Raw genomic sequence first — 16,036 nt, 5'->3', positions numbered from 1 at the left:
TATTTATCAGATAAGAAAAAACTTAGCAGTTTTTAAAGATAATACAAAACAATGATTGCTGGTTATATGTACGCCACAGCTCTGTCGTCAATGCACTAAATAGTTCATATCATTGCTGAAAGTTGTCCATAATCCAATTATGTAACATGAATTGACACGTTTGTTCAGAGTATACTTGAAATGAAACCTCAAACAAAGAGGATCAAACACAAAAAATGTTATTTTCAGTTATTTCAATGTTTCAGTTTCAGCACCTGCTTTGGACGTTTCCCATCGGTTTCAGAAGTATCTTCAGAAAATATTTGAGTGTACAATTTACAGCTACCCAAGACAGTGGCAATCACACCAGCACCATTAACACCAAATTAAAATATACCTACACATGACATCAACTTGGAATCATTGTGAATCTTATCTTCAAGCATTATTATTTGCAATGTTCTTCAAACCCTTGTGATTCAAGTATTTAATAAGTGGATGGGCTTATGATTCTTCTTTCAAACATATGTTCAGTCCCTCAATGAGCACAAAATACTCATACAAAATATCTAGCTACACTTAGTAGGAGAATTACATGTTATCATAAACAGTCATAACAATTCTGCTGCAAAATTATTTTATTACGCAGCAGGGGCCACGATTTTACAATCCTCTTTGAGATGAGACGTATTACATACTTTAAACACGTGGCACATCTATCGTGTTACACATTATATGTTATTAGACAGAGAGAGAGAGGAGGGGGGGGGCGGACATATTTATCTTTGACAGTATTTTCTTCCAGACGAGGCACACTCCAAGCTGGAATCTGTAAAACACAATGACTTCAATCCAATATGTAACATGTCTGGTTTTTTATTTACAGCCATCTTGTACTTTTCAACCTATCACACAAGTGTCTAAGGATGACTGGTTGTGATCTACAAATACTTTGGTGTGGTGGCTTGCTTGTCAGGCCATCAGCTGAAGCACAAGATTAACAACATTTTAGTGTAAACCTAAAATGTAATCAATTCTACTTTGTCATGACAAATACTGTTTCAGAAGAATTTATAAAAGCAGTCTCAAGCAACTGTCAATGGACTTGCTATGCTATGTTGAAACAGAAAAGTGCTACTTGGGCTGGCTATGAATACTGGCCGTCAGAGAGGCATCTTAGAAAAAGTCATAAAACATCAGATAGAAACCATCATATTTGACATCACTGGTGAGTGGAAAAGCATGGACTACAAACAAAACCAAAAATGTCATGGATTTAATAAAGAAGAGATATGAACAAAACCCGAGTTTGTAAATTGTGTGTGTACATTTTTACTGTGTTTCACCACAAGAAACTTTTTTTCATACAATTCGTCCAAAAGAAAACCAAGATTTTTCTGGTTCCAAAAACTAAACCTTTATGCAATGCATAACATTTTTAGAGTTTTTTAAGTATTTTTCATACATTCATTCTGGTTTCCAATAAATTGATGTTAGTCATTACAACTATTTGAACACACTGAATGAACATGGAATGAAGCTTGTCTCTGCTAAGACACAGGGATTGTTTACATACATTTATTTTGAAAAATCCATTAATGTACTAAAGTTACCATGGTTACTAACTTGCAATTTGGAAATATAACAAGAGTGAAAATTCCTGTTTATTTATCCTTCAGTTCAGTGTTACTTGCTCAAATACGATTACGTCAACACTAAAATTGTTCCATGCACAGGAAAATCCACGAAACATTATAAACAAAACCGTTATTTGTGAAAACTTTGGCAGTGAAAATACCCGAGTTTACTTTCCCCGCTTTTAATCAAGGGCAGATAACTCTGAATGACAAGCTACGCAGATTCGCGGGAATAATACCGGGAAAGTTTAAGGTCTTATTTCAGTAAGTAATATACTTCGTAAAATTACCAAACTTTGCATGCATGTAAATGAATGATTATACTGAGCGTATTTGCTCATAATTTAATATATTTTTTAAAATGTTTGACATACGTTTAAAAAAAGAGCAAAGTTTAAGTTACCAGCTTTTCTTCATCTTTCGCTGACAGATGTTAGTTTTGCGAAATACGCGCACCGGAACATGTGTACAACGCAATACCATCAAGAAATACCACATACATTTCTTCAAAAATATGCGTATTTGGACCTTAAACGTTGGCCTGTCCGTGGCCCAAAATCGTACGCAATTCTAAAAATAGCGACACTAGCGCCCCTAGCGGCATCCTCGATATCTCCAGGGTATACATTCCGATAAGTCTCCACTATACCCTGGACGCATCTACGGCTCTGCCAGATAAATTTATTACCTCCCTTTGCTGGCTCCGCCTTCTCACAGTAGCCAATCAGCTAGACCGCCGTTATAACCGAGCTTGCCAGTGTCAACAAAGGTAGCGGTCGCAACTGCGAAGGTTTGCTCGCAGTGCGACTCAGATTTTAGGGAAATCATCCAAACAACCTGACAGGTCCGAAACTTTAAAACAACATATGCAAGAACGCCTTCTACCTCTGCCAGAGAACCTCTGCATGGTTTCTGTTGCCAAGTATAATCGGTTAGATAATTCAAAAAACGAAGTTGTGATTGGTTCGTTCTACTTCCCAGCGTAGACACCTGATTGGATCAAAAGACAGTCAAGGGAGGTAATAAATTTATCTGGCAGAGCCGTAGATGCGACCAGGGTATAGTGGAGACTTGTCGGAACGTATACCCTGGAGATATCGAGGATGCCCTAGCGGCGGCTGTGGTCGCTACTGAATGCACAGTGAGACAGTGTTGAAAAGAACCAGGGATTGTCTCAAGAGCACGCACGGAAAAGACGGGAGTGGTGTGATTGACTTTTCAAACTGGTTATTTTCAGGCGAATCCAAGTGCCAGTTACTCTAAATTACCAGGAAAATGTCGAAATGGAAAATGCCAAAAATGTGACCAGAGTTCTCGCCTCCTTTGATGGTGTAGTGTGGGATCGGGAAATTTGGGTTAAAGTCGCTTCTGGAAATTACAGGCCGCATGGATTCAAGGAAATTCTTTGAGATTTTGGAAAAGGGACTGCTAGATTCAAATATCGGACAGACTGAAATTCCCCATGTAAGGCAACAAGATAATGCCTTACATTACACACTACGGACAAACGTCCGCCCACACCAAAGCTTGGCTTCGTCGGAACTCCATTCAGGTAGTAGTGGATTATTCGACAGCATCACCAGATCTGAACCCCACTGAAAATGTCTGGCAAATCATCAAGAGCACAGTGGAAAAGTTGGAACCGAAAGGCATTGCAAACTGGATTAGAGTGATTCATGAAACGTGGTAAAAGTTATGTGAAGAACTGATAGATATTGTTGTAATGCCTTACCTCGACGGACTGAACCGTGTTAGGAGAGAAATGGTCAATCCGCTGGCTATTAAGTTATTGTGGACGATTTAATAATGCATTGTCTACATGTGTGCTAGTTTTGATATAAAGTTTTGTTTTGCTTCTATCAATCTCGGAGACCGAGACTTGGTACACATGTCATGTTTTACTTATATTCCGGAGAGCCAGCCACAATTCATACCACCAGTCAACTGAAATGTGAGATATGCAAAAATATCCGTGCAGTGGATACAAATGCTTCACAAGTATTATCCCTTGTAAGTGGCGTATACTTACTGAATGCTTTAGATTACATTCTCCCAGGCGGAGTTGTATCCCGCTACACAAAACAATTCATCAATGTAACTATATCGTCAGTCTTCTTCAAACAAATCACCTGTCGTACAAAAAGGAAGGGCGGAGTACAAAATGGCAGAGAATGGCGAGGTTTTTGCCGTCGATAATGTCAAGGCTACTGCGTTCGAGGATTACAAGGCCAGAGAAGGCCTGACTCCAGACCAGATTGTCAGGATTTTCTCCACAGTTGCTGATATCTATGACGAGGCAAGTGGGCATTATCATTACATAATGCATTATATTCCATTAAATACAATCATGTATACAATAGCATGGTATGTTCCTGGTGTTGTTGTGGTGAGTCTGATCACTCCCTTGGCGTCATACAGAGCGACCGACTTCTGTATTGAATTACTGGACCAAACTGTCATAATGAACACATGTTGATCTCTATGTAGTTTATGATTTCGTAATACGATGTCTTAAACAAGTCCCACATGGGTACAATGAGTCAAGCCCATTTTCTGGTGTCCCCCGCCGTGATATTGCTGGAATATTGCTAAAAGCGGCGTAAAACTAAACTCACATTAATGTCGTTTTCTGATCGGCTGAGCGCTGTTCAATTAGTTTCAGTGTACCCCACATACAAGCGATGTACATTTCAGTTTACTCAGCTGCCAATGGCAACTCGTCCGTTACTTCGTGGCAGTGCTTGTTTATCTCAAATAGCCTTGAATCACGCATGATGCACGGAAATTACCGATCTATGTTTTTCGAATGCAAAGCGATGGAAGGGAGATAACTCTAAGTCTGGTTTTGTGTCGCCTGTAAAACCTAGTGAAGTCTACAAAAAGATTTGCCTCGCATTCCAACACATAAATTTGGACAATACGTTCAAATGCAGTCCCTATGAATATTAAGAATGGAAATTACACCACGGTGACTTTACTAAGCGGGAAAAGCAGCAAGATGCAAGATTCGAATCGTATGATTCACACAGATTGACTGAAAGGGGCGCTGATGCGGAACGGTTTCTGTGGACTGGTGTAAACTTTTGTTATTGTTTTTCTCCCGTGAGTACCCGGATGGTATCCCAGAATTTGTGACTGGTTCGTGACCTCTGCCGCGCAGTCTGTATGCGCAATTGATAGTTTAATTATAGACAAATCAACTAAGGTGAAGCCATTTTTACTTCATTACAAATGTATTATGAAAACAAATGAAACACTTTGAAGGTTAAATGGTAAAAAACTATTAGGACAGAAAAATAACGAAGCCAATGTACGTCCCTGTATTTTGTCTCATAACCCTAATTGGTTTATGGTCATAATCGTATGATTTTGAAAATTGATAAAAGAACACACGATCTACTTATACTTATAGTAAATTTCTAACATGACAGCAACATTTCTACATTGTATAGATTGCCAATGTGGATCCTATTTCACACACATACGCGATCTAATGTGTGGTTTCTGTCATATAGATTCTGCTGAATGCTACAACAAATAAATTAAATTTTATAGCAACAATATCAGGCTACTGCCTTGTTCAAGAATGTATCCATCAATATCCACATAAAAGAACGATATTCCATTCATCTGCAGCTGGTAAATAATCCTGCTCTGTGTCGTGTGTCTTACAACAGTCTAATTTGCGAAAAAGTAACACATCTTTTAACGTCTTTCACATTGGTGAATACCTGATAAACCACTCACTTGTCACCCAAGATAGCACGAATGGCAACTAATTGTATGATGTCGGCCATTCTAAGTAATTTAGTTAACCAATAATGAGCAATCAATCAATCAACGCAAGAGCGGTTAATTCTTTGAAGGGAGGATGCTGTTTGTACACTCGCACTTTACGACAGGATGTAGTCAGTATAGATTAGTACATCTACTCACACTGCCTTTTGACAAATCCACTGTAGAAGATAAAAGTAATTAATCAATCAGTGTGTTATCGGTTAATCCTTTGGTCGATGTTTGTTTTTGTAACTCATCTGATAAACCCTCTTCCATCACTTACATGCACATAACATACAACACATTTGCCATTACAGACCTTTATTTATAATGTTGAGTATTTACTCCAGACAGGAGAAATGCCAAATGGGAACCTTTGATGAGTAACCAAAGTGGTGTTACTACTAATTATACCTGTTATAAAGTCATTAACTGAACCATCCAGAGAATGACGACAAATAACACGTGTAGGTTTACACCATCAAACGCGAGTTACAGCAAGGAAGATGTAATCTCTGTGTCGCATGCAGCCTGAAAAGACTTACGGGCCGAAACTGTTTTGAGGATACCAACGGAACTTCGTTACATAAGGAATACATACAGGCATTTGCAGTGCACTTGGGTAAATAGGTGTAATAAGTTGGGTTTTTTAACGTAAGAAGATTTTCATATTTCTGTACCAAAGGCAAAGTCATCGTTTTTAGTTTACGAATTCAAATAAATCAACTGTGTGTTTTTATTACCATAAATAATAAACCAGGGTAGGTACCATAGCTACCAAAATTTACGTATGATATTTGCCATCACAGCTGAACCAACACCCAAAACTATCCAAATATAAAGCTTTGCAATCTTTCGGACTGAAACAAATGACTTGCTTATGATTAAATATCGAGGTTAAAAACATAGAAATAGGATCAAATTGGATCAGTCACTAACCATCCAAGCATCCGAAAAAAACTACACTGCTGGAATATTTTGTTACAATCAGACAAGGAATACCATGGATATTTTTAAATAATGGCATATGATGGGCATCCGGCCTCCTGGACTGTTTAGCCGAAGAAATTCTGCTAATGTGGACAGGAGCCCGGTCCCTTTGTCCGTCACGGTCGAGGGAGCGGGCGCTGACGAATTTGCGGTTTGGTTTCGTAATTAGACCCTTGGCGAGAAACATTTTTCTCTCCGCATCAGTGCCCCTTGAAGTATACGATCCGATGTCCATGCTTCAAACAGTTCAAAATGAACATTGAGATGTTCGGTAAGATAAATACGTTGTTCACTGGTCCCTCGGAGCCCATGGGATGATGGTTGTATATGGTCCCTGAGTCCGAGGTGACCACTGAACAACTAAAGGCAACTAAATTGAATCGTAAGTAAGATCTGTGACTGGACGCAGAATTTGCCAGGGTTTTCTTTCTATAATTGTAGTGTGGATTGTTGGTGTAGTGAACTTGGACCACATGCCATTATTTCCATGTTATCTGTGACTAAATACCCTGGGTGCCAGAAGGATATATGACTTTGCTATTCAACTCTATACAGAATATACACCCTACACAATAATGGGAAAACAGAAAACAGATCGTTGACAGGTAGCAGCCCCGTAGGTAGTGTTGGCTGGTACTGGTCCCCAAGTAGCAGGTACGTAGGTAGTGTTGTTTCATGTAGTCCCCAGCAACACTTCATAGTAGCAAGAGGCATCAACACTGACTTACCGACATGGCTGTGTGGTACTATAGCACAAGACTGCAATGTCTAGTCTGAACAAGACTGTCGAGAAAGTCTCGGTGCGGTGTTACACAAAAACAACCCCAAACATACAAACTACATAAACCTGGAAACTACTTCAGACACGAGACAGGTGTAGATTTTTATCGCTGCTTTTGATATGTTGCTTAATTAGCATTCACAACGTTAACTAACAACCTGACGTATTTTCGGAGAAATCATGCAAAGCATATCACGTTTGTGATGACGAACGGTTCAGGGGCTGCTTTGTAGGCATGCTGGTTACCAAAGAAGCCAGCATGGGCGGGGTCATCTACCGTTTTGCTTCAGGCGTGTGCTTCTCCGCATACGAGTCTGTTGACATTAAAATTGTATAGAATTGTTTTAGGAACTTACTTTGTACATAAAATTCAGGCGGGAGTGATTCACATTCTATATGCTTGCCCGTAAACACCGTCACTCCGTCACTAAAGTGTATTCGCTGTGCTGATGTGTATTTCATGTAGTCTTTATTCGCTGATCAGACATGGAAGGCGAAAGAGTACAAAGACCCCGAGTTTCTGTCCGATGGAGTGGCAGACTTCTTCCGGGGAACGGATGCATCGTCTGTGAGGATCCTGGATGTGGGTGCAGGTACAGGCTTGGTCGGTGAGCAGGTGAGAACTTAGTTTGTACACACTACTGGTGACTATTGATTCACCTGACACGGAGATGCTTTCACAGTGTTTGTTTTGCATGGAATCTAGAAGATGAGGAAAGTCAAAAGCAAAGGCGAAAATGTGTTAGGTCTTACACGTCACCCACTGTAGGAACCAATGGAGTTTGTTGACCGTGAAGTATGCATGATGCTGATACATATTTAACACGTTTCAGCTGACTTTGATGACATCGCTGACAGGCCCATGTCAACGAGCTGGAACATTGCTGGAATATCACCCATGATATGAAAACATACCATTCCCTCACTCATCTTAATTTATCAACCACATAATACGACCACTTTTCATTTCCCCTGTAAAAAGTACCCAACAGTCTTACTAGTGAGAGGAAGACTGTTGGGGTACGGGACCAGTTTATATAAGATATCAATTTAAAATATTGAAACAGTTTAACGTGTACCTTCTATTATGTCGTTGGTTTTTGTAATAAATGTTTCTAGATCTTGTTGTATCCCTTGTTTTATATGTTTTTTACTCATCCTCGTTTATTGCAGAACTTTTTTATGACGAATCTCCTCTTTCATTTTATTGTATTTTTAGTTCACCTAGTATCAAATGCAACTCTTCTTCTGAGATTTTATTATCACTTGAGTGCGATGGAAATATGATCTTCTGTAGTGTTTAACGTTGCCTCAGCAAGGATTCTAATTTCATTGTGTTTCTTTGCCTTACGATTCAAATTGCGGGATACATATTTAAACACCGCCCTAGCTGTTCCTGTAACTATAGCTGCTAATTCAAGTCCTAACACCACTGGTGCAGCTACGATGGTTGTCAACAGCCCAACTCCTACTGCTCCTGATCCCATGCTAGTTGACACATGCATTAGTGTGGTATCAGCACCATCTATGTAGTTTAAAGCTGTATTTTATTTTTATGTAGTGATGCCTGAATATCACGCTCTTGTTCTAGCTGTCGTATTATTTCACATATCTGTTTAAGTCGAAACCCCTCTACACTCCCCTTTGCATTTCCTTCTTCATCTAGGCTTGGATACAGCCCCATTCTGTGTGTCTATAATATATTTTATAAATTATTTTTAATAATCTGTCATTTAATTTTTGATTAATATATTTAAGGCTTATGAGGTTTAGATTATCGTATAGGTAAATGGGTGAAATATTAATAGGTATGTTTTTATCTACAATATGAACCCCATCTGGGCTTATTAATGGCTCATAACCTTGCCTTATTATGATTCGGCAACGTTTATTCTCATGTCTTTTAAACCAAATTATTCTCTGTCCATCTAAAAGTATTCTTGGCTCGGAAATCTCTGCTAGATGTATGTCTATGATTAATGTGGTGTATGGTTTCATACCATAATTTGAATCTGAAAACAATCACGTTGGTAATCGTAAATACTTCGCATTACTGAACTGGTGTTCAAGTTGACTGGAGCTAACATGTATTCGTAACACTTGTATAGTATTATCTTTTAAGGGATTAAAGGATGTGAGAAGTACCCCGTTGTTAGTAACTTTGGAAACGAACTCATTCTGATTAAAAAAGATGTAAGGGCTGGTTAGTGTTATTTTAATTAACCATTCAAGCTCTGTAAAACCTGCTAGTGGCATTCGTTCGTATGCGTCGTCTTTAAAGTGTAGGAGGTATGGGGTGCCTTCTTCACCAGGTGAATTGAATCGCTTTGTGTCACCTAGATCACCGAGTGTTACATTGGAGTGACTGCTTAACATTTTATATAACTGTTAGAAAATTGTTTCCTATTGTTTTTCTGATAATGTCTCGTTCGTGAACTTCAAACTAATATAATTTATGTGATCGGATAGAAAAATCTTGGTTAGAGATATAGTGTCTTCCAATGTAACGATGACACCTTGTATGTTTGTTCGTGAATTATGCATTGCCCGCACATAAATAGAGCAAACTCGATTCTCTTGTCTTTTAGACCAATTGATTTTGATTCCCTTCACGATTTCAGTGGGCTCAAATGTTGGTTGACCTAAATAGACCTGTAGGGCCAGCATTGAATTCTCTGGGAGTTTTTCCAGCAGGTCGGTCACACCGTTGAATTCAGTAACCAGTTTACCCGATCGCATGTGGGCTGCTATACTCGAGACTGGTGTAATTAATACACTGCGCCTCTGTGATGGGACGTAACCTACGAGCAGGGTTCCGTTATTTACGACTTTGTTTAGGTAGTGGTCTTTGTTTTCCATAAAAACGTATGGTGAACTTATGCTAAGAAGCCAATCGATTCGAGATGGTAACATCACCCACTTGTTATCATCAGTGAGCATTAGATAGTATGGTTTGTTTTGTTCAACGTTCATTCTTTCAAAGTCTTCTAGATCGAGTAATTTACCACCAAACAATAGGTATATTCTCCAGTCATCCTCGTCATTACGAACTATGTCATATCATCTGTTGCTGATAGATCTTGATGTATCTAGGTTAAAGGTACTACCAGAATCACCACCGACGATGAGAACTTCAAAGCGTTTGGAAATGTTGTTCATAAGCTTAAAAGCGTATATTTTACCATCTATTCCTGAGTCAGCAAACCCTCTAGTATCACCTAGGTCTGATAAACCAACATTAATGCATTTTGTATTCGCATTCCTGGGCCTTGATTACTAGCCATTACTGTATCTGTAGTGTTACGCTTAAGTATCCTATATTTATAGTATTATTTTTTTTATTTAAAATTGATATTTTTAATTCAGAAATTCTACGATTTATCGGTTTTGTATACTGTCTCGGTGAAAATGACTCAGTTCGTCCATCATTGTATTTTTCTGTTTTAACCGGGACAGCCCTCAACAACGTGGAAGGGTTTTCATGTTTTATGTTACCCTTTGTGCTAAGCTGATCGAGATGAACATATAGCTCCTGGTATGGAACTAGCTTTGGAAATTTCCTACCGGTGACGGTGATATTAGGTTTTATTTCTTCTGATGGTAGCCCTAGTATATTCGCCGATGGTCGGCCTAGTCTCACTTTGTTTACACTATTGTTTATCAACACCACTGTTCCGTTTGAGTCAGTTATTTTAAGTTCAGCTCCTAAATGTTTGAAAATTTCATCGTTAAGAGAACATACGCTGTAGCATCCATCGGTTATTAGGTGTCTGGCTCAACTAACAAACATCTTATTATTATTAATGTTTGTCCATTGTGGACAGTAGGTTATATCACATAGTGCTATTTCGAGTTGACCAGACGTGTTATCGATAGCGTCTGTAAATTGAACGGCCTCACCACCCTTTATATCTGGAAGAGTAATGTACATATTATTATGTTTATATAATATATAATAATATGTATAAACCCGAAGTACGTTACCAAAAAAACCGATAATATAAATGCCTCCGACTTAACACACATGAAAATCTTAGTTGATGTGGATGGTTCGTATTTCAAAACCCAGTTTGTAGATGTGTTTGGAAAGTATAAGCTATTAGTCACTGATGAGAAATCTGTCCACGCGTGGTTCAGTAACCCGATGCAGTTTGGGCAGAACAAACTCAATTTCGTGATATGGTGCGCAACGACTGGGTGCAGTCAGACGTTGACAGACACTAGGCGTGATGCCTTGAGTAAATCAATTTTAACGTTTCACGTATACTACCAGATTAGGCGTATCCTCAAAGAGATCAGCGCTCCAGTTCCACAGGACATGGCGTGGAATGTAACGAAAAACCCATATCAAAGACGGGCTTACGAAAGGATTTGTAGTGAATTCGGTATTGACCCTAAGACCGATTGGCGTTTACCAGGTCTAAACCATGGTTTAGGAATTCCTTACAGTGATGGGCTCTCAGGTAAAGCATTCAAAAAAGATTTACTAACAAACTTTCTGAAACGGAAAATGTTTAGTATGGAAACTTTTTCCATGCCTTTGATGATAATGTTCCTAGACCTACCAAATATAGACCAAAACCAGTGGAAGATGCCAGTGATGATTTAGTGAGACGAGGTATACTTAGGCGGGACTAAGCTCTGTCGAGTAATGAATGGAGAGACGATTGTATGAATTATAAAGGTGATGTTGCTTTCACTATCCAAAAAGTGGAACAGCCTCCCGGTTCGGAAGATGATTGGAAAAGATTTATGCTGGATATATCGAAAGGATACATTCGCACTGGTATTATTCATTTAAACGATTCGATTAGAAAGTACGTGTGGGCTATTCTGGGGGCTGAATCACAGGCGCGATCCAGTATCATAGGTAGTGGAAACGACGCGCAGAAACAATTCGTGGCTAATACTGAGGATGCTATCGGATCGCCAGTAGATCTACCTAGTGCTATAAAACGATACCAGGACACTTTGCAATATGCCAGGTCAAAAGTGGACAACGTGTTCGGTGTGGGATTGCACATGGCTCCGAGCGACATGCGTCTGAGTATAATAAAATAACGGGCTACAACAATGAAATAATCATCGCCACGGCCAATCAAAAATTGGGTGTTAACACCGACGTCAACGTCTTCCACGTACAACCATCAACGCATACTGGTGAAACGGGTATAGTGACATCACCACCAGAGCCAATGATTAAACCAGGGGCATCCCCAACAGTATCCCCCAACGTGCAGGCATCCAATCAGCAGCATATAGATAGTAAAATCAGTGTTGGTTGTCGGAGGTATCGCAGTCAGCTTGTATCTTATTTGTTTAAAAATTCCTTAGCTGAAGCGTACACCAGCCCACCCACGGCCCACAGATTTTGACTAAGCCACCTGACGGTTTTACCCAGTGTGCTGAGCAACCACGATACAATACTTCCTAAGATTCCGTGTAGGGCTTCTGCGGCCTTACAGCGAGTTTAGCCAGGGTTTCCCCGAGTGATTTGAGATGGGTTGTTATCCAATCTCTGAAATCACCACCACTCGGTGTTGGGTGTGGGGTAGTCCCACTGGGGGATCCTCCTCCAGTAACTGATGCTACAATATAGTTGATATAATGAAACCTAATGCTGTCAGAACGCTGACAGTAGTGATACCTTGCTCACGGAACAAAATTCTAATCCTGTCACCTAAGGTATCCTCGTTCAGTATTCTATTGATAGTTTCCCGAATGTGATTGATCTGAGTTCGAAGCTGTTCACGATTCGAGGAAGCGAATTCTAATCGGCTACATCTCTCATCTTCTAAATTACTAATGCGTTCCGTGATACGAGCTTCATGTCGTCGTCTTCCGTTTCCCTGAGTTTGCTTTTTTTTCACTGGCAGTGTGCTCCTCTAGTTCGTTCAGTTTCCCCATGTTGTTCACGAGTTCTCCGCGTACGTGTTTCAAGGCTTCGTCTAGACCGTACAATTCCCTCATTGGAAATTCAAATCCTGGTAATGGTTTATCCCAGTGTCTACTCAACAGTTTTTCGATACTGTCAGACGTTTCTGTGGCAGGCTGTGTCATGTCACCACTATTACTCAGTTCGGATGTGGTAGCTTGCAGATCTTGAACGACTTTCAGAGGAATCTTAGGTTTTGCACCACCATAACCATGTATGTTTAGGTGATCACGTATAATTTTGATACCCCCTTTGAGTGTGGCCAAAGATGACAAGGCATATGGTTTGTTTTTGTAAAAAAAAAAAAAAAAATTAATGATATCAAATTCCGGGTAATCTTTGAGCCGTAGAGTGCCCTTCTTATCTAAAGTAAACTTTGAATAGTCTCGGCCAGTAGGCACGATGTAGTTTTTATCACTTTTTAATGCATCGTAATAACCGTCTACTGTTGTTTTCAATAATTCATTGCTCAATGAAGAACTAGTAAACGAAGTATCTTCATCGTAATCGACATCAGGAGGAGCAGTCGCTCCAAAATCATCCATCTCAAAATCGTCCATATTTTTGAAATTATATTGTATTAATATAAATATATAATAATGCCATGCGGTAGAAAGCTAAATCCTTTCTGAAGATTAAGAGAACCACTAGGCGTCAAAGCCGTGCATCAGTCGGTTACTATTACAAATAATCCCAGCAAGATAGACCAGAGCCAATTACTTGTGGTTAGATTCCCAAACGTGGGTGAGAACGACATTATTGTTCCGGGTCTGGCACGACTGGCGTTTAATATCACGTTGACTTCAGAAAACGACAAATGTGAGCTCGTGAATGATATGGGTCATGCTATCGTGTCAAGAAGACCACCATAAATTTAGCTGTAACGAGGTCCTTAGTATAGACGATAGTGATGTGTATTACCGTTACCTACGGAAAAGTAAAACTGAACGCGATAATGGTGCGTATCAGGGATTCGGTAACAAAACATCAAATAGGTTACGTATCGGGTACATTTTCATGGTAGAAGAATTAGCCCCAAATATTGGTTAGGGAACAACCGAGTTATGAAGCATATGGGAACAGGTTTTGTATCCCATTAGACTTTGCGTTACTAACTGGACATTCACCGTTTTACCAAGTCGGGTTGGAATACGAGCTCACGTTCAATGATTACAGCAAAGTCGTGCGTATACCAAACAATAATGAGGGTAGTTATGAGATAAACAACATATCGTTGGAGTTCCATAAAGTGACTAGTCGGGATCTTGCCAGGCAGATTCGAAATCAGTACTCTGGAAAAATGACTATTGTTACGAGTGTGTCTTTTCTGTATATTTTTGTTATTAATTCAGTGATATCTATTATTGAGTCACAACATTTAGTGTTTTGAATATTAAATATGATGGGTCACATTTCGTTTTAATAGCTGGTCAACACTTTTAGCATTCTGCTTTTCCAGAATTTATCTGCTCCTAGTTTTCGACGTGTTTGCTTCCGTGAGACTTATTCTAGGGCATTCTACAGTGTTGATGATGTTCATTTGTGCCCGAACTTTCGGGAAATCACTTAGAATATATAAAAAGGCTGGTTGCTGTGCTGAGGGCGACACTGACACTCACACTCATTCACATCACAGCCAATGCTTGAAAACCCGTCAACGCCTGACCTACATTATCTGCTGTCGCACCGATCGCTGTGTTGACATTCTGCCATAGTCTCACACACCAAGACTTTGGTGAGTTTGCTATATTGTATTTTGTGACCCATTGACTTAGATTTTGTCTCTCTTGAATTGTACCTGAAATCTGCATTGTTATATTGACTTGTGACTTTGTATACCTTGCTCTCAATGCATAATAATACAGAATTTGAACGGAAACAACTTGTCTTTGTTCTGTTTTGCCGGTTTACAAATGAATTTCTTACATTGTTGTCACGGTAAATTCTTAACCGTAACACTATCCTCTACAATCGGATACTGCGACAAAGAATAGTAGTACTCGATAAAAGAGCGACACATTATGGAATATCAACATGAACGTTCCGGTGCGAATGATGAAATGTATTTTAATCATACCCATGGAGGAATACAATGTATTCAAAAGAGACAGCGAGAAATTTATTCAGCCCAGAAATCGTCAAAGTAGAAGTGACCATAGAGGGAGTGCCTAATCAGTTATTTAGCCATGGAATGACAACGCACCAGCAGTGTGAGCTACCAACGATAAAACAAAACTCAATAGTCGACAACATGGTTAGTGACCTGGATCTATACCCCGTGAATATCGGTGATTACTTAACCAGAAAGTACTCGTTATAGTTGGATATGATACTGACGGATGATTGACACTCTACACGGTAGCAGTCGTCACATAGAAAATGGAAGCAAGGGGATAACAATTCAAATAACAAAGAATTCTAAATCATCTGGAAAATTAAAATTATATTTATATGTAATTATGGACGGGCAACTTAATATAGACAATGGAAGATTCGTGCATGCTATCTATTAATTTACTCTGCACTGCGCTATAATATGTGGGCAGACGGGTTATGGTAAGACCGTTTTCATACTGGATTTGTTGGAGTGGTATTATAAATTCATATTTGACAAAACATCTTCTGCCCTACTATAAACATGAACAAGACTTACAAGGATAGATCCTGTGTAAAGACGGACCCGGACGTACACAGAATCGACCCGGGTACACAACTACGAGAGTGTTTAAACGTTTTTCACAACCTGTTTAAGGGAAAACCGATGATGGTCATCCTGGATGACTGTAGCGCTAAAAGAGAGATAACACAAACGAGAGACATTCTATCGTACCTAACCTTCTCTGGCCGGCATGCAAATCACACTATCTGGGTGCTGACACAAAACTTCAACTCCGTGTTGAAAGATTTGATTGTGCAGACGCGATGAGTGGCATTATT

At 39.4% G+C, this 16,036-nt stretch overlaps 2 protein-coding genes across 2 annotated transcripts in view; one reads left to right on the top strand and one right to left on the bottom strand.

Moving 5' to 3' along the window:
• The window catches only part of LOC137297070 (uncharacterized), a 55,882-nt gene that overhangs the window by 31,185 nt on the left and 8,661 nt on the right, over window positions 1-16,036 (bottom strand). The window lies entirely within an intron of this gene.
• The window catches only part of LOC137297071 (uncharacterized), a 28,660-nt gene continuing 17,083 nt past the window's right edge, over window positions 4,460-16,036 (top strand). Inside the window, exons 1-2 of the mRNA XM_067829042.1 lie at window positions 4,460-4,718; window positions 7,649-7,780. The gene's annotated coding sequence lies outside the window, so the exon portion shown is untranslated. The remainder of the gene's footprint in view (window positions 4,719-7,648; window positions 7,781-16,036) is intronic.

The sequence above is a fragment of the Haliotis asinina genome, chromosome 9 (assembly GCF_037392515.1).
Source record: "Haliotis asinina isolate JCU_RB_2024 chromosome 9, JCU_Hal_asi_v2, whole genome shotgun sequence".
NCBI classification, from domain to species: Eukaryota; Metazoa; Mollusca; class Gastropoda; order Lepetellida; family Haliotidae; genus Haliotis; species Haliotis asinina.
Note: the sequence above shows the minus strand (reverse complement) of the source record. Positions and strands in the feature narration are given on the sequence as shown.